General features: G+C 44.5%; 2 long non-coding RNA genes across 4 annotated transcripts in view; one reads left to right on the top strand and one right to left on the bottom strand.

The window, feature by feature from the left end:
• Window positions 1–2339, bottom strand: part of LOC112444181 (uncharacterized) — a 61748-nt gene extending 59409 nt beyond the window's left edge. For all 3 annotated transcript variants that reach the window (XR_003032421.2, XR_009492765.1, XR_009492766.1), the window contains exon 1: window positions 2251–2339. This is a non-coding gene — a long non-coding RNA (uncharacterized lncRNA). The remainder of the gene's footprint in view (window positions 1–2250) is intronic.
• On the top strand, window positions 2302–6904 carry LOC112444182 (uncharacterized). The gene is made up of 3 exons (XR_003032422.2): window positions 2302–2392; window positions 5388–5455; window positions 6013–6904. It is a non-coding gene; the product is annotated as an uncharacterized lncRNA (long non-coding RNA).
• Window positions 6905–18703: the final 11799 nt, after the last annotated feature.

Below are 18703 nucleotides of genomic sequence, written 5' to 3'. Positions count from 1 at the left end.
TCTTTTTATTTCTTTTCCTAGGATTTTAAGCTCTCCTAGGCCTTTCTTACCAGGTCTCATGGTTTTAACAACCAGCTCTATGCAGAGGAAAAGATGAAGGCTGATTGTTAAGGACCAATTATTTAACATAATGGGATCCTGAAGAGAAAAATGACCCAGAAGTCAAGGGAAGGATAATTTCAAGGTAGGAGATTTGACCCCAAAATTCCACCTCTCAGAATCTCCCTTAAAATAACTAAAAACATGGACAATATTTTGATGTGTGAGGCTGTTCAGAGTACTACTTATCAAAGTCAAAATTGGAAAAACAACCTAAATGAATTATAAATAGGAAATAGTTAAAATACGACACTCCATGTGATAGAACTACATGTGAGCATTAAAAATAATGCAAGAAGTGTTTAATCACTTAAGAAAATGGTCATGAATTGTTTATTTAAAAGACAAGACATGAACTCTATATAATGTGATCCCAGTAATGTAAACTGCAAATATAAATATGCATGCACAGAAGAAAGATATGTTACTTGTGGTTTTCTCCAGGTTCTGGCATGGTGACACATTTTCTACAATGAGCATATGTTACTTCATGATGAAAAAGAATTCTACTATAGACCTAATGGTTGTGCCCCACCCCCCAAATTCAAATGCTGAAGTCTAACCCCCAACGTGATGGTTTTTGGAGGTGGAGCTGTTAGCAGATCATTAGGCCATGAGGCTGGAGCCCTTATAAATACGAGGAATGCCCTTATTAGAAGAGATACCAGAGGAATAATGATCTAATTCTCTCCATCACCTGAGGACATAGAAAGAAGACAGGTTCCTGCAAACCAGAAAGTGTAGCCTCACTAGAAACCAGATCCACCAGTGTCTTGATCTTGGACTTCCCAACCTCTATGCTGTGAGAAATAAATGTTTGTTGTTTAAGCTACTCAGTCTCTGGTATATTTGTTAGAGCAGCCCAAATGGACTAAGACAAACACCATATTTTTTTTAGTAATACAAAAAGTAGAGGCTTCCCAGATGGTGCAGTGGTAAAGAATCTACCTGCCAATGCAGGAGATGCAAGAGAAGTGGCTTTGATTCCTGGGTTGGGAAGATCCCCTGGAGAAGGAAATGGAAACCCACTGCAGTATCCTTGCTTAGAAAATCCCACAGATAGAGAAGCCTGGTGGGCTACAGTCTAGTTGGTCGCATAGAGTCGGACATGACTGAACACAACACACACACACACATGCACAAAAAGTAGAAGAGTGAGGAATAGACAGTCAAGGGATAAGAAGAAAACAGACCCCAGGATTTAGCCATTAGAGTTAAGTCACTAGCATTTCGGTCAGGTGCTATGGGCATGAAGGAGAAAGTCCTGTGCCCTTGATTAAGCACCTAAACTCTGATTAAGCACCTAAATCTTATGAGGCTGAAAACCCTCTGGACCTGCTAGGGGCAATTTTATTCTTAGGGGCAGGGTAGGTGTGATAGATTCAAGATGGCTGCACATACTTTGCTTCTCCTCCAACTGACATCACCCCTTAAACCTGGGTTGGCTTTCCGTGTCTTCCTTCCTCAGTAGGGACCTCCCTGGTGGCTTAGATGGTAAAGTGTCTGTCTACAATGCAGGAGACCCAGGTTCAATCCCTGGGTTGGGAAGATCCCCTGGAGAAGGAAATGGCAATCCACTCCAGTACTATTGCCTGGAAAATCCCATGGACAGAGGAGCCTGGTAGGCTACAGTCCATGGGGTGGCAAAGAGTCGGACACGACTGAGTGACTTCACTTTCACTTTCCTCAGTAGAGTGCAGTGGAAGTGACATTCTGGAACCTCCAGAGTTTAAATCATGAGCAGCCGTTAGTTTCCACCAGGTCTCTTAGAATTCTGAGGGAGCCCTGAGGAGCTGAGAGAGAAGTCCAACTATCCTGCTGTAGCGGGGGCCTCCTCAGCCCCAACCCGAGGCATGATGGGCCCTTCCCTCCGTGGTGCCAGCCTGCATTAAGCCAGTGGCTGCTCCCCCACACCTCTCTGCCCAGGGCCGCGCCTAGTCCACCAGGCTGGCCCACCCCTGCCACCCACCCGCTGTCCAAGCAGGCAGGCGGGAACTCCTCTCTTGGGGCGCCAGATCTGGGGCCACCTCATCAGTCATGGGCTGGCTTGGGGGGCCAGTGGCAGGCTGAGCCCTGGGCGCCTGTGACGTCTGACAGGGATACCTTTCAACGGTCTCTATGTGGCTACCATGATCTCCACTGCCTGCATACCTCGCTCCTGTGAGGAAGGACAAGGATGCCGGAGCGGCTGGGTACTTCTTCAGACCCGCTTCTTTCTGGAGTCTCACCTTTCTGCTCCAGGTGCAGTGGCAGGGAGGTGAACACGAGCTGTAGTGACCCTGCTCCATCACTGGTAGGTGCCACAGTGCGCCCCTCCCCCAAGCAAGCGACCGTTAGTGAGTAACTGTTAGCCACGACCCTTAGTGGTCCTGCTCCACCATTGGCCGGTGCCACAGTGGCCCCGCCCCCTCCCTCGTATATAAAAGGAACCCAATTGGCCTGAACGAAGGTGGTTTTATGAGATGCTAGTCTGCCGTCTTCTCAGTCAGCTAGCTTTCAATTAAAGCTAAATGACTAAAGCTAAATTTAGCTAAAGCTAAAATGACTTCCAATTAAAGTCATTATTCCTTGTTCTTTTTTTTTTAAATTTTATTTTATTTTTAAACTTTACATGATTGTATTAGTTTTGCCAAATATCAAAATGAATCCGCCACAGGTATACATGTGTTCCCCATCCTGAACCCTCCTCCCTCCTCCCTCCCCATACCCTCCCTCTGGGTCGTCCCAGTGCACTAGCCCCAAGCATCCAGTATCGTGCATTGAACCTGGACTGGCAACTCGTTTCATACATGATATTTTACATGTTTCAATGCCATTCTCCCAAATCTTCCCACCCTCTCCCTCTCCCACAGCAATCCCACTGCTGGGTATACACACTGAGGAAACCAGAAGGGAAAGAGACACGTGTACCCCAATGTTCATCGCAGCACTGTTTATAATAGCCAGGACATGGAAGCAACCTAGATGCCCATCAGCAGATGAATGGATAAGAAAGCTGTGGTACATATACACAATGGAGTATTACTCAGCCATTAAAAAGAATACATTTGAATCAGTTCTAATGAGGTGGATGAAACTGGAGCCTATTATACAGAGTGAAGTAAGCCAGAAAGAAAAACACCAATACAGTATACTAACGCATATATATGGAATTTAGAAAGATGGTAACAATAACCCTGTGTACAAGACAGCAAAAGAGACACTGATGTATTCCTTGTTCTTGCAACTCATCACCCTACATCTCGGCCTGTCCTGCGGTAAGCAGAACGAGCTTGGGCTCAAGTAACACTGTCACTCCTATGATGGGAGAAGTCTCCTGTGGGGCTCCACTCAACAGTGCCAGCTGAACCCAGCCTTTCAACCATCTCTGCTAAGGCAACAGATGTGCAAGAAAAGCCATCCTGGACCCCTTCAACCCCATTCCCACCATACCTCTTCTGCTGCTGCTGCTGCTGCTAAGTCGCTTCAGTTGTGTCCGACTCTGCGCGACCCCATAGACGGCAGCCCACCAGGCTCCCCCATCCCTGGGATTCTCCAGGCAAGAACATTGGAGTGGGCTGCCATTTCCTTCTCCGATGCATGAAAGCGAAAAGTGAAAGTGAAGTCGCTCAGTCGTGTCCGACTCTTAGCGACCCCATGGACTGCAGCCTACCAGGCTCCTCCATCCATGGGATTTTCCAGGCAAGAGTACTGGAGTGGGTTGCCATTGCCTTCTCCGATACCTCTTCTAGTGATTACTAAATGACCTCTACAGATAACACAGAAAATGGAAGAATCACCCCGCCACACCCTGCTCGAATTCCTGACACATATTTGGGAAATATTATGTTGTTTCAAGCTAGTACATTTGGGTTAGCTTTTTATGCAGCAATAGATAACTGAACAGTGGGATGTATCTATTTTTGTAAGAGTTGTTCTTTATTTGGGTAGAAAAGTTGCTGGGCTTCTTTTCTTGGTGAGTTTCTTTCTGGCATCTACAGGAATCATGTACCTTGGGTACTTCTGGTACCTCTTGTAAGAATTCTAATTTTCACAAGCTTCAGCCTCTTAAATCATCCCTTAAAATTTCTCCCAGGAAAATCTCCATGCCTTTCTTCTACAGTGACTATCTGCTAGTGGCTTTATTTGAATTGAAATTAGATAGTAATCAAAAGATTTGAATGAGGGCAGAAAGGTGCTCTGGAAAGGAAGGTGCCACATGAAAATGCCTGGAGAAATTTCCCAGCACTGGCAGCGTGCTGGCCCCAGTCAGGACGGTGAGGCTGGATCAAGGGGTGGTTAGGGTTCTGGAACAAGCTCTCTCATTGTCCCCATTGTAGAGACCTGCTCTGTGTTTGGATTGTTTTTACCGCTCCTCTCCCCGCCACCTGCAATGAATTCCCTAAAAGGTATGACGTGCACCTCTGGTCATTGAGTTGTTAGAGTCCAGTGGGTCCCCAGCCGTCATCTAATCCCACCCCCTCATTTTACAAAAGAGGATACGTAGGTCTGAAATGGATGGAGGTATTCTAGATTATAGTTTGTAACAGGCAGAGAAGTGGCAAAGAGCCCAATCTGCTGACACCAGACATGCACAAGTGTGTCTGTTTTTATGTTTGTGTGTCCAAGTTCTCACACACCCTTACATACTGTCAGTACATGATGAGAAATGGTGCATGCGTGCATGCTGGGTTGGGTCCAACTCTTTGTGACCCCATGGACTGTAGCCCGCCAGGCTCTATCCATGGGATTCTCCAGGCAAGGATACTGGAGTGGGTTGTCATTTCCTCCTCCAGGGGATCTTCCTGCCCCAGGGATCAAACTTGCGTCTCTTGTGTCTCCTGCACTGGCAGGCATATTCTTTATCACTGAGCCACCTGGAAAGCCCCGAGAAGAAATGGGAAGATAATAAATCTTCATTTTTAGCACACAATCAGTAGGTTCATCGCCTGCTGGTTTACTAACTTCCCCTACCAACAATAAATATAAGGTTCTTCCTCACAATTGCTTATCAATAGGCAGAGACTTATTTGACTAGAGTCAGGTGGGCCTGAATAGAACCAAGTCTTAAGGGGAAAGGGGAAACTTCAGAGCTGGTGGGAAAGAAGAACCCCCTCTTCTTGCCACCCTCCAGAATCTGGGCAGTGGAGGCCCTGCCTCTGTAGCTTGGCCCTGCCCTGGTAGCACCTGTTATTTTAAGGCTTTTGGAACTGCTATCAGGACATTGTGTTTGCTGGGAACATGCTCTGAAAAAAATCTTGCTCTGGGTACATGTCTTCTGTCAACCATATGTTGTTTTCTCTTTTCAGTTTCCGAATATGAATGTGCAGCTCTTTGTGTGAACTAACAAAGAGTTACAGATGGAAAGATTCAATAGGTAATATTTACAACCAGGCTAATTTTCTTAATGGAGCTGCTGCAAGAATTTCCTTTTTGAAACTCTTCTGGTGGTTTATCTTTACAGAGCTTGTCATCTATTTCAAGCTTTTGTTCACCCTAAGTCCATGACTGAGACCGGAAAAAAATTAGCAACACTTTATACTCCCGGTCTTTCAAATTCTCTATGAGATTTTAGATTGAGCAGCAAGAGGTACTGAATTTTTATTGACAGCTATCTCTAAGAGGTGTACTTTTTTACTCAGAATACTTCAGTATGCTTCCAAGTTGAGGCCTAAGATGGTTCATGCATGCTGTTTTTAAAACTTAAGTGATTCTGAGATAATATAACCATTTCAAACAAATGTCAAATGCTTATGGCCCAGAAACTAGGTGAACTCTTCTCCGTTGCCTGCTCCTTCCCCCACACGCTGTGTTGATGGGAAATGACAGGTTTATCCTCTTTGTTCAGACCTTGTTTATTTTGCGGCACTTTGTTGTCTCTTTGTTCAGATCTTGTTTGGTTTTGCAGCACAAGCATTTTGTTTTACGTTCCAGACAGCATCTGGTACAAAATCTCAGCCGGTGTCTGTGTTACCTGGGCAAAGGAGACTGTGCGAGCGCCCTTGGAAGCCCGTAAATTCACTCTGCAAACACTACCATAACCAGCTCTCTGGGGCTTCCTTGGGGATGCACCATTCTGGAAATAAATCTGAATAAAAAGAATAAAATAAAGAACTTACAGTTGTCTAAGGCAATGATCTTGAAAGTGTGAAGAAAGTGAAAGCTCAGTCATGTCCGACTCTTTGCAACCCTATGGGCTGTATGTAGCCCACCAGGCTCCCCTGTTCATGGAATTCTCCAGGCAAGAACACTGGAGAAGGTTGCCATTCCCTCCTCCAGGGGATCTTCCCAACCCGGGGATCAAACTCAGCTCGCCTGCATTGCAGGCAGATTCTTTACCATCTGAGCCACCCAAGGCAATGATCTTAGCTAAATTTAATACCAAAGAAAAGACTAGTGAAATAAAGACTGTAATTATTTTGGCCTTCCTTATTTATTGAGAGTTTCTCAACTGTGGTCACCTGAGAAGTTCTCTCTTACCAAACCCTGTGAGTCTTCACTGATAAAGTAAGTTAACAAACCTGTTTGGCTCAGCAAAAGCAATGTTCTTATGATTTATCATTTTACACCAGCACATATACGCACAGGTGGACTCAGTAGACCCTGCTTCATTTTGCAAACACGCAAGTAAAGCGACTTCATCTAAACTGTTTAGAATGCAACACTGTGAAAAGAAGAAGTTAAAACATCAAACATAAGGATTTTTTAGGCTAGAGAACCTGCAGTTGGCAATGCTTTCTGGGAAAAATGTGATATAATATTCGTGGAACTATTTTAAAATTTAATCAAGGATTTCAGATCCCAAATTTTGGGGGAACTGACTCAATCTTGGAAGCGTTCTCTGCACTGATAGGAATTGAACTGGAGATCTGAGGACACTGGGGTCCAGTCCAACCCCAGGAAGAGTGCTGTGCAGAACCAAGAGGGGCGCATGGAAGTCAAAGTGAAGTTGCTCAGTCGTGTCCGACTCTTTGGGACCCCATGGGGGCTACCAGGTTCCTCTGTCTGTGGGACTTTCCAGGCAAGAGTACTGGAGTGGGTTGCCATTTCCTTCTCCAGGGGGTCTTCCTGACCCAGGGATTGAATCCTGGTCTCTTGCATTGCAGGCACATGGCCTCTGCCAAATACAACAGCCTTGACCCTGGAGCGCTGTCTGAAGGCAGGGGCCTGCCCTGTTAGGTATGATCAGAACTGGGGAGAGGGGCTCTACGCAGAAAAGTTAACCTTTTGGGTGGAGGAGCAGCCAACACAGGGCTGGGGAGTGAGGAGCAGCAGGTGTGCTGGTACACGTTTAACAACTGCTCTCTAGAAAAATACATGTCTCTGTGTTTTGTCAATTTTACTGATAAAATGGATGTGTAGCACCCAGTTTACAAATAATACTAACATATACAATACTCGATTATATATTTCATATAGCCATCTGAGTCTCACAAAAGTTTTTGTTGTTTTTTGCCAAGTCCTTATATTCAGTCACCTGCAGTTGTAAGCCAACCATTTTTTGGTAAGTGGAGTTACATTCCAATCCACTATTTTTTCGATAAATTTATCGTCCTTAATTCTGACATGGGGTGTACCGTCAAACTCGCTCTGGTACAAGTTATATGCATGAAACAGAAGTCTCTTTCAGCTTCAGCACAAGATTACTTTGTCAGTTTGGCATTCGAGGGATCGGAATCTGAAAAATAATATAATGTTATACTAGTAAAATTCACGATAGAGGTTAATAGAAAAATCTTTGTAAGTAATTTCTTTATGTAATTTTAGAAATGAAATTAATTTTAAACTAAAACACTCGCCTTATTTTTCAGTTTATACCTCTGAATCAGCATGACTTGCTGTTTCTTCAAAGCCCACCATCAGTTTTAGAATTCTATCATCAACAACCATGTCATGAAGTCAGACTATGGCTAAATGCTTGGTTACTACTCAATTCAGCGAACGAGTTGCTCACATCATTGATGGATGAGTGTAATTCTAACATGAATGTTGGTTAATATTTTCATGTGCTTTGACATAAGATGAAAGTGAAACAATCAACACAGATACTAGAATTTCATTCATTTATCATGACATGAGTGACTTCCCTGCTGAATCAACTATTTCTGTTCCTGGGGAGGCTTCTGATAAACAGTAGGCTATTAGCAGTTAATTTTGAGGGAATCAAAAGTTACATGTGGGTTTTCCACTGCACAGGAGTGGGCACCACTAACTCCTATGCTTTTCAAGGGTCAACTGTAGTTTGATTGGGGTAATTTCACAGTGTACACTTTTTTTTTTAATGCGGACCATTTAAAAAGTCTTTTATTGAATCTGTTACAGTGTTGCTTCTGTTTTATGTTTTGATTTTTTGGCCATGAAGCAAGTAGGATCTCAGCTTCCCGATCAGGGATAGAAGCCATACCCCCTGCATTGGAAGGTGAAGTCTTAACCACTGGACCACTGAGGATATCCTTCACAATGTATACTTTCCTTTTCATAATTTTTGCAACTTTTTACTATTCTTTTAAATAATTTCCTATGTTTTTCAACCCTTCTACAATTACATGGATCATTTTAAAAATCATAAAAAATTTAAATGCCAATTTTCTTAACTTCTTTTTAAAATATTTTTATTGATATATAGTTGATTTACAATGTTATATTTCAAATGCTCATTTTGGCTTATCATTCTGAACAGAGAGTTTGTTAATTTAAGTATTGAAAGCATTTCTTCAAGGGAATGGTCCTCCAATTTTATAAAAAGAAGTAATAAAAGGAAAGATTCGGTTTATCAAAATTGACTTTACAGTCAAATTTGTAATGTGAACAAAAATAGTTATGCACAGAACTTTGCATTAGATACAGTAAAAATAGAGACTAATAGGAAACAGTTAAAATTACAAGTTTATAACTGGAATCCCATGAAAATCTTCTACAGGAGCCCTTTAAAATGTAAAAGAAGCTGATGCACCACGGAGGAAAGTTTACTCCTTTTGGTGGTGCCTTTGAAACAGGATAATCATCCGTTAGATCCATTCCTCCCGTAACCTGCTTTCACAGACCAAGCTTGTTTTCTGTAACTGTTGTGACAAAAACTTGCCTGCCCTCCAAGCAGCACAGAGCCTAAACAAGACGTTTGCCCAACAGGCACGTAAGACAGGTTAGGACCACTGACTCTCCACCTGGTCATGCACAAGTGTACCCTTGGTGACCGCTTGATGACACAGGACCAAAACCTCCTCACTCAAACCATCCCAGTGCCACCATTTTCTGAACCTGCATCCTGTGAAGAAGCCTGTAGTTTAGCCAAACTGCACAGAATGATTACCTCACTTTTTTCTTATTTCCAATCACCTTTCCCCATGCTCCCCATGCCTCAGACCACCCTGCTTCCTTGTCCCATAAAACCTCCGAGCCCCTTCCCTTCTGGAAAGTATTTCTGAGATTTCTTCTCCTGTCTCCTTGCTTGGCTGACTCATAAAACTTTTCTCTGCTGCAAACCTCCGTATCTCAGTGTTTGGCTTGCTGTGGGCTTCCCTAGTGGCTCAGTAGTAAAGAATCTGCCTGCAATGAAGGAGAAGCAGGAGACATGTTTGATCCCTGAGTTGGGAAGATCCCCTGGAAGAGGAAATGGCAACCCACTCCAGTATCCTTGCTGGGAAAGTCCCATAGACAGAGGAGCCTGGCGGGCTATGGTACATGGGATTGCAGAGTCACACACGACCGAGCACGCAGGAGCGCACGTGCAGGGCAAGCGGGGCAGGCGAGCCTGCTCGGTAACAGCACCTTTCAAAGTACCAGCTGTCTAGATGGTGTTGAGGAATTCACTCTGTCACAGCGATTTTCCAGGTGATACTAGGAAGTGAGGTTCAGTATCTTAAGAGTAATGGCATCTTTGTTCTTTATTACATTTTCTGCCATTACCATCAATATTGATTGAGTCGTCTAAAAATAAGTGACATACTGCTAAGAACTGTGAGAATATTCAAAGAAAGATGTTTAGGAAAACAAACCAAGCCTGTCACGTGGCTTTCATAATTCATTACTTTCTTCTCATTTGGCTGGTTTTTGTTGCTCTGCCTTCACTCTCTCAAATCCTGATTTCATCCCAGTTCATTCTTTTCCGACTACCTTTGGTGCTCAGATTTTTTTCCCCACCCTATTTCAAGCTTGATTATGACCTGTCTCCAAGTATTCTCTAGAAAATGTTTTTTTTTTTTTTTTTTTTTACCATAATTTATATTTCAGCACCTCAAAAAAGTGCTGTATCACTGTTTACTTATAACACTTGCTCTTCACCCACCTCCATCTACCCCCGCCCCCAGGCACATGAACCAGAGTTGAGCAAAGAATTCACACTGGAAATATTTTTGGACTTGAACTTATTTGACTCTGCTTTTGCAGACTGATTTAGGATTGTAAATTTCTCTCTAGCCTTAGGCAGGATAGGTAATATTCTGGGCTCAGAGGACCTGCCCAAAGTACCAGATCCTTCTACTATAACCCATGTCCTTTTCTCATCAAATTCAGACTGTTTACGACTCACAAGCCACATCTCAGGTAACTGACTCTTAGGCTTTATTTTTTCCCATTCAAAAAACCCCCTCTTAGCCCCTAAAAGGAATGTAAAGGAGGACCGCACCATGAATGATTCACCCATGTTGCTGCACACATTAGTAGCGCCTGTTTTCCTGTTGACAGACCCTTGGGTTGTTTCCAATTTAGAGCTATAACAAATTTAATTGCTGTGAATATTCTGGTACGTGGCATTGTGTGAGCCTGGGTTTTCATGCCTCTTGGGTACCTATGAGTGGAATAGTTGGGTCATAGGGTAGATATATGTTTAATTGTATAAGAGCGTAGCTAGTTTCCACAATGGTTGTACCATTTTTTGACTCTACCAGCAATGGACTCTTAATCTTCTGATAGTTATCACCAAATTCCTCCCCAGGATAACTTTACTAACACTCTCCAAAAGTGAATGAAGGTCTATTTCCCACACTCTCACCAACATTGTGGTTATCAATCCTTTTTATCTTTGCCAATCTGATAATTAAAACAATGACTCATTGTTTGGATACGCACTCCTTTTCTGAAAGAGCACTCATAAAATGTCTACATTTGGCTGGTAATAAACTCATAAGCACTTGGCCTCAGGGGACTCTGGTCCACGCCAAGTAGGTCAGACCTGGGACCTGGCTTGGAGGTGGGGGACAGTTAGTAGGAGGAAATTTGTACAGAGAAATCACCAACCGCTGGAAAGAACAGAAATTCTATGGTCAGCATCCCGGGGTCCAGGCCGCAGAATTAGGAAACACGCGCCAGGGTTCTCAGCTAAGGAAGTGGGCGCAGAGGGGTCACAAAGCCTAAGATAGGAAGGTAGATTTTTGTGTGTGTGAAGAATAAATCTCAAAATGAGCTCGGTGTAAAAGACACTAAAGCAACAGTAACAGGATGGAACTTTGTACTTATAAAGGGCATTAAAGCGGAGAACTTCCAGTTCATGCATAGGCTGTGTTGATGATGGCTTCAGTTCAGTTCAGTTCAGTTCAGTCGCTCAGTCATGTCCGACTCTTTGCGACCCCATGAACTGCAGCACACCAGGCCTCCCTGTCCATCACCAACTCCCAGAGTTCACCCAGACTCACGTCCATCACATCAGTGATGCCATCCAGCCATCTCATCCTCTGTCATCCCCTTCTCCTCCTGCCCCCAATCCCTCCCAGCATCAGAGTCTTTTCCAATGAGTCAAGTCTTCACATGAAGTGGCCAAAGTACTGGAGTTTCAGCTTTAACATCATCGTTCAAAAAATGCTGTGGATCTCATTTCCCCATTACACAGTGTTTTAACAAGAAATGAGGGTCCTGATCAAGGCCTGATGCACAACAAAAAAACTAAATTATACTGCTGCTGCTGCTAAGTCGCTTCAGTCATGTCCAACTCTGTGCGACCCCAGAGACAGCAGCCCACCAGACCATAATTGACAAGTGGGACAGTCTGAGTTTCGTGGTGACAACAAGAATAAATCACCTCTGACAAACTTAAGAAGGAAAAACAGTGCATTGAAAGGATAACGAGTAACCCAGAGAATTGACGGGAACGTTGAGAAGCAAGGCTTGGGAAATGGGTTGGAACAAAAAAGAGCACTGGCAGCTGGGAACACCGCCAGACTCTGCTGCGAGGGACGGCCTGCCAGGAACCTGCCACTGCCATATGGCCCCGCACGCGGGACATTCACCACGGGCTGCCGGCCGCCCTGCGGCCTCACCTGGCGGTCATCTTCCACTGCGTCTCTGCTTTACTGCTTGAGGGTGGGCATCCCAGGCCCCAGAACACAACTGGCTAAGCCTGGGCTCCACGCCCACACCCTTGTCACCAGCAGCAACAGGAGGGGCGGCTGTCACTCTCTGTGTCCCATGGTGGGGAGCCAGTAACTCCCTTCCTGGGCTTCCCAGGTGGCGCCGGTGGTAAAGAACCCGCCTGCCAATGCAGGAGACATAAGGGATGTGGGTTCAATCCCTGGGTCAGGAAGATTCCCCTGGAGGAGGGCATGGCAGCCCACTCCAGTCTTCTTGCCTGAAGAATCCCATGGACAGAGGAGCCTGGTGGGCTATAGTCTCTGGCATCTCAAAGAGTCAGACACCACTGAAGCGACTTAGCATGCATGCATGTAACATTACTGCCAACCAGGAAGGGTATTCAGAGGCAACATAAAAAACAAATGAAGACAAAACAAAAAGGTCTTCTCCAAAGAAAACAAATCTGTTATCCTTGGTGTAGTAGCAAGCTTAAGGCAGAACAGTCCCCAAACACTGACATTATGCTTGGTATAAGGCATTTTTCAACTGCGCTGAGCAAATCGTATTCTGAAGCGATTCAACCGAGTCACATGTCCTGCTGCTGGCTGCTGCTGCTAAGTCGCTTCAGTCGTGTCCGACTCTGTGGGACCCCACAGACGGCAGCCCACCAGGCTCCCCCGTCCCTGGGATTCTCCAGGCAAGAACACTGGAGTGGGTCGCCATTTCCTTCTCCAATGCCTGAAAGTGAAAAGTCAAAGTGAAGTCACTCAGTCGTGTCCGACTCTTAGCGACCTCATGGACTGCAGCCTACCAGGCTCCTCTGTCCATGGGATTTTCCAGGCAAGAGTACTGGAGTGGGGTGCCATTGCCTTCTCCCACATGTCCTGCAGGTCTCCTTAAAAGCTGAGGATGATCACTGTCAACATGATGCTTTCTCCTTTTATCAATCATCTCGCAGTATTAACTACAGATGTGGCAGGAGAGTAATAAGATGGATTTTTTTTAAACACACACGTCAAATTGTTTACATCTAAATGTCTGTGATCTCCCTTTCCAGCTGCCATCTTGTGGATCGCATGCTTGTTCCAACAAGTTGGGCATTTGCTCAACACACTGCTCATAGACATGTGGTCCAGCAGTCACCATAAAATTGACTCCAATTTTTTTTTTTAAATGTTGAATACCAGTTTTATAAAGACAAGGTAGGTTGCTGACTTGCATGAAACAGCAATGAATCACATCATAGAGCTGCAAGTGTTGCATAACTGGACCTCAAAAATACAATGTTGGACTTTCCTGGTGGTGTAGTGGTTAAGACTCAGCACTTCCGCTCCAGAGGGCATGTGTTCGATCCCTGGTCAGTGAAGTTCCATATGCCATGTGGTATGGAAAGAAAAAAATTTTATGTTGATGAAAAGAATCAAGCTATAAAAGAAAATAAAAACAGAAGTTACAACTCCAGTCATAAAGAGGACAAATTCATGTACATTTAGACAATATATAGTTTAGTCAGATGTACATAAGTGGTCAAATTATGAAGAAAACTAAAGGAAGATTCACAAAAATATTTTTCTTTAATGGGGGGATGTCATCAGAGAGGCACAAAAGAGGGGGTTTAAATGATACAAGCATTATCACTCTACGATTTAATCTGAGATGTAAGACTGTAGACATTCATTACCATTCTTTAAACATATATATACATACAGTTACACGATCTTGATGTGCAGAGTACATCAAGAGAAACGCTGGACTGGAAGAGGCACAAGCTGGAATCAAGATTGCGGGGAGAAATATCAATAACCTCAGATATGCAGATGACACCACCCTTATGGCAGAAAGTGAAGAGGAACTAAAAAGTCTCTTGATGAAAGTGAAAGTGGAGAGTGAAAAAGTTGGCTTAAAGCTCAACATTCAGAAAACCAAGATCATGGCATCCGGGCCCATCACTTCATGGGAAATAGATGGGGAAACAGTGGAAATAGTGTCAGACTTTCTTTTTTGGGGCTCCAAAATCACTGCAGATGGTGATTACAGCCATGAAATTAAAAGACGCTTACTCCTTGGAAGGAAAGTTATGACCAACCTAGATAGCATATTCAAAAGCAGAGACGTTACTTTGCCAACAAAGGTCCGTCTAGTCAAGGCTATGGTTTTTCCTGTGGTCATGTATGGCTGTGAGAGTTGGACTGTGAAGAAGGCTGAGCACCAAAGAATTGATGCTTTTGAACTGTGGTGTTGGAGAAGACTCTTGAGAGTCCCTTGGACTGCAAGGAGATCCAACCAGTCCATTCTGAAGGAGATCAGCCCTGGGAGTTCTTCGGAAGGAATGATGCTAAAGCTGAAACTCCAGTACTTTGGCCACCTCATGTGAAGAGTTGACTCATTGGAAAAGACTCTGATGCTGGGAGGGATCGTGGGCAGGAGGAGAAGGGGATGACAGAAGATGAGATGGCTGGATGGCATCACTGACTTGATGGACATGAGTCTGAGTGAACTCTGGGAGTTGGTGATGGACAGGGAGGCCATGGCGTGCTTCGATTCATGGGGTCACAAAGAGTTGGACACGACTGAGCGACTGAACTGAACTGAATTGACACGATCTTTTGATAGACTGATGACAAAGATTAAAAAAATTTATCTAAAGATAGCCTTCTTCCACAAAAAAAGAAAAAGAAAAAGATAAGGTGTGGGACTGTCTTATATTGTGCTGGGAATGCAAGGACCCTCATCACAATATTGTTAATAAATTGAAAAAAGTAGAAACAAATCTCCACATGTATGAGTATAGGAGATAAATTATTATGTGCTGGATAATAATATGCTGCTATTCAGGAAAGTCTTCTAAAAATCTTTAATTATGCAGGAAAATACTAATGCAGCAATACTAATTCATTGTTAAATGAAAAAGGCTGTACATAATCTTAGTTTTTACAGCAATAGATGTGATAGAGCATACGGTCAATAAAAGACTTGAAGGAAGTGGCATAATATTTACAATGACTGCAGCTGGATAGTGTTAGATTTATTTTCTTTGTTATGCTCTACAAATATTTTGGAAAACACAGATGAACATGAGTTCATTCTACAATGAGGGGAAACATCATTTTTACAGTGAAAAAAAAATCAGATCATTTTTAATTTTTCTTAAAGGTCCATGGTGTTGCTTTATGGTCCCAGGGCACTCCCCCCTCGCTCCTCCCTGCTTTAACTCTGTGTACCCAGGGTACCTCTAGTCCTGTCCTCCCTGTGTGACTTCCAGAGCCAAGAGCAGAACGCTATCAGACCATGAAGAGCAGGCTGGGGTCTGGGGGTAGGGCCTAGACGGAAGCAGCACAGGGCATCCTGACCATCTGGACCATCAGCTGCTGCTCACGGTCTCTCCTGCCCAGCCCCACTGACTGGGTCCTGGGATTGGAGATGGTACCTGAGCTCTGTGAGCAGGCATCTGGCTGAATGTCGATGTCTTTCTTTGGAATGTGGATACATGGGACTTCCCTGGTGGTCCAGTGGCTGAGACTCCAAGTTCCCAATGCAGGGGGCCTGGGGTTCAATCTCTGATCAGGGAACTAGATCCCATGAGCTGCAACTAAGAGTTTGCATGCTGCAACTAAAAAAAAAAACCCTCAGACCACAACGAAGATTGAAATTTCTTTGTGCTGCAACTAAGATCCAAAGCAGCCAAATAAATAAATAAAATATTTGTTTAATGTGGATATGTTAGCTTCCTATGGCTGCTGTAACAAATTACCACAGCTCAAAGGCTTAATAGTCATGTATGGATGACTATTTTCCAGTCGTCATGTATGGATATGACAGTTGGACTATAAAGAAGGCCGAGTGCTGAAGAATTGATGCTTTTGAACTGTGGTGTTGGAGGACTCTTCAGAGTCCCTTGGACAGCAAGGAGATTCAGCCAGTCCATCCTAAAGGAGATCAGTCCTGAATATTCATTGGAAGGACTGATGCTGAAGCTGAAACTCCAATACTTTGGCCACCTGATGCAAAGAACTGACTCACTGGAAAAGACCCTGATGCTGGGAAAGATTGAAGGAGGGAGGAGAAGGGGATGACAGAGGATGAGACGGTTGGATGGCATCACCGACTCAATGGACATGAGTTTGGGTAAATTCCAGGAGTTGGTGATGGACAGGGAGGCCTGATATGCTGCAGTCCATGGGGTTGCAGAGTCGGACACGACTGAGTGACTGAGCTGAACTGAACTGAATGGCTTAATATAACAGAAATTCATTCTTTTGTTAGAGCAGGGCTCAGTTCTTTTTGGAGTCTCTAGGAGCGACTTTCTTGTCTTTTCCAGCTTCGTGAGGCCGCCCCCAGGCCAGCCGCACGGACCTTCAAAGCCAGCGATGCCATGTCTCTTTGGCTTTCCTCATGGTTACACCTACCTGACTGACCTCAACGAGAGAAGGTTCCCTTAAAGACTCAGATGAACCCAGCTGGATAATCAAGGAAAATCTCCACATGTCCAGGTCTCTACCTTTAATTCTATTTTCAAAGTCCTTTTTCCATGTTAGGTAAACACTTACAGGTTCTGAAGATTAGAATGCGGACACTGGAGCTTCCCTGGTGGTCCAACAGTTAAGAACCCACCTGCCAAAGCAGGGGACGTGGGTTAGATCTCTGATCAGGGAACCAGATCCAACGTGCCGTGGGGCAACTCAGCCTGCGCACTGCAACTACCAAAGCCCGCACACCCTAGAGCCTGTGCTCCACAAGAGAAGCCACCTCAACGAGGAGCCCGCACACCACAGCTAGAGCCTCGCGCTGCTCACCACAACCAGAGAAAGCCCATGTGCAGCAACAAAGACCTCTCACAACCAAAAATTGATTAATTTTTAAAAATACATTATTTAAAAAGAGAATGTGGACACCTTCAGGGCACCGTTATTCTGCCTACCGTAGCAGGCTGTGGTGCCTTGCTTGCCTTAGGGTTGGTTATTTTTGTCACTTTCAACTTTACTCGTGATCCCAGGACCACAGGACAAGTCCCACTCAGCATCTCATCAAATGTTGCTCCTCCAGTAGAAGAGATTTTCCAATAAATGACATCAATTCCTTGGAGCTGTGATAGGAACACATGGCACTGTGCAAGCTAAAGGGCTCAGCACAAGGGCCTGGCACACAGGAAGGGCTCAACAAGTGTGCCAGCGTCGCCAGCGGGGTTTTTACATAGAAAGGCCGCCAAGGCCAGCTTCTTGGGTATATATAACCTGAGCATCCAACCAGTCCATCCTAAAGAAAATCAGTCCTAAATATTCACTGGAAGGACTGATGCTGAAGCTGAAACTCCAGTACTGTGGCCACCTGATGTGAAGAACTGACTCATTGGAAAAGACCCTGATGCTGGGAAAGATTGAAGGTGGGAGAAGGGGACGACAGAGGATGAGATGGTTGGATGGCATCACTGAATCAATGGACATGAGTTTGAGTGAACTCCGGGAGTTGGTGATGGACAAGGAGGCCTGGTGTGCTGCAGTGTATGGGGTCGCAAAGAGTCAGACACAACTGAGCGACTGAACCAAAACCTGAACAGTCACAAAGGCCTCCTCTTAGAAGCCTCTACTGTTGGATTAATGCTCTGCTGCTTTTATCTTGAAATTCTTAGTAATATTTCAACAAAGGACCCCACATTTTCATTCTGCACTGAGCTCCATAAATTATAAAGATGTTCCTGAAGATCACTCCACATGGGAAATTCATTCATAGCCAATTTCCTAAATTTACAGCTCCTGCTGAACACGTTGTAAAGCTCTTTTCTTGTAGAGCATGGTCTTAGTTTGATTTCCCCAGAAAGAAGATCCTGAAATAAGGACTTGGGTGCAAAGGGTTTATTTGAGAAGCACCATGAGGGTGTAGGGCAGTGAGACAGGGTAAGAAGATAAAGAGTCCTTTCACAAGAGGGTCACTGGTGTGGGCTCAAGCCTGCTGGGGAGTCTCTGAGACACCAGGTCACAAAGACCTCAGAATTGTCCCTTCTGCCTGTTTCCATTCCTCACTGGTTAAGTGTTGCTCCTGAGATGTGAATCTACCATTTCTTCTGGCCTGTGCCAGGCATGGTCTGAAGCCCTGTGGCAAGAAGACCCAAGGCCTTGAGATAGAAGTCAGTGATGTGTGTCAAAATGGACCCCAACACATGTGGCCCTGGGTTTATGCTCACTTCAGAACACATCGATAGGACTTCCCTGGCAGTCCAGTCGTTAAGACTCTGTGCTTCCTCCGCAGGGAGGGCATGTTTGATCCCTGGTCGGGGAACAAAGATCCCGCAAGCTGTATGGTGTGGCTAAAAAAGAGAAAGAACCAAAGTGTCGGTTAAAAAAACAAC

The sequence above is a fragment of the Bos taurus genome, chromosome 24 (assembly GCF_002263795.3).
Source record: "Bos taurus isolate L1 Dominette 01449 registration number 42190680 breed Hereford chromosome 24, ARS-UCD2.0, whole genome shotgun sequence".
NCBI lineage: Eukaryota > Metazoa > Chordata > Mammalia > Artiodactyla > Bovidae > Bos > Bos taurus.
Note: the sequence above shows the minus strand (reverse complement) of the source record. Positions and strands in the feature narration are given on the sequence as shown.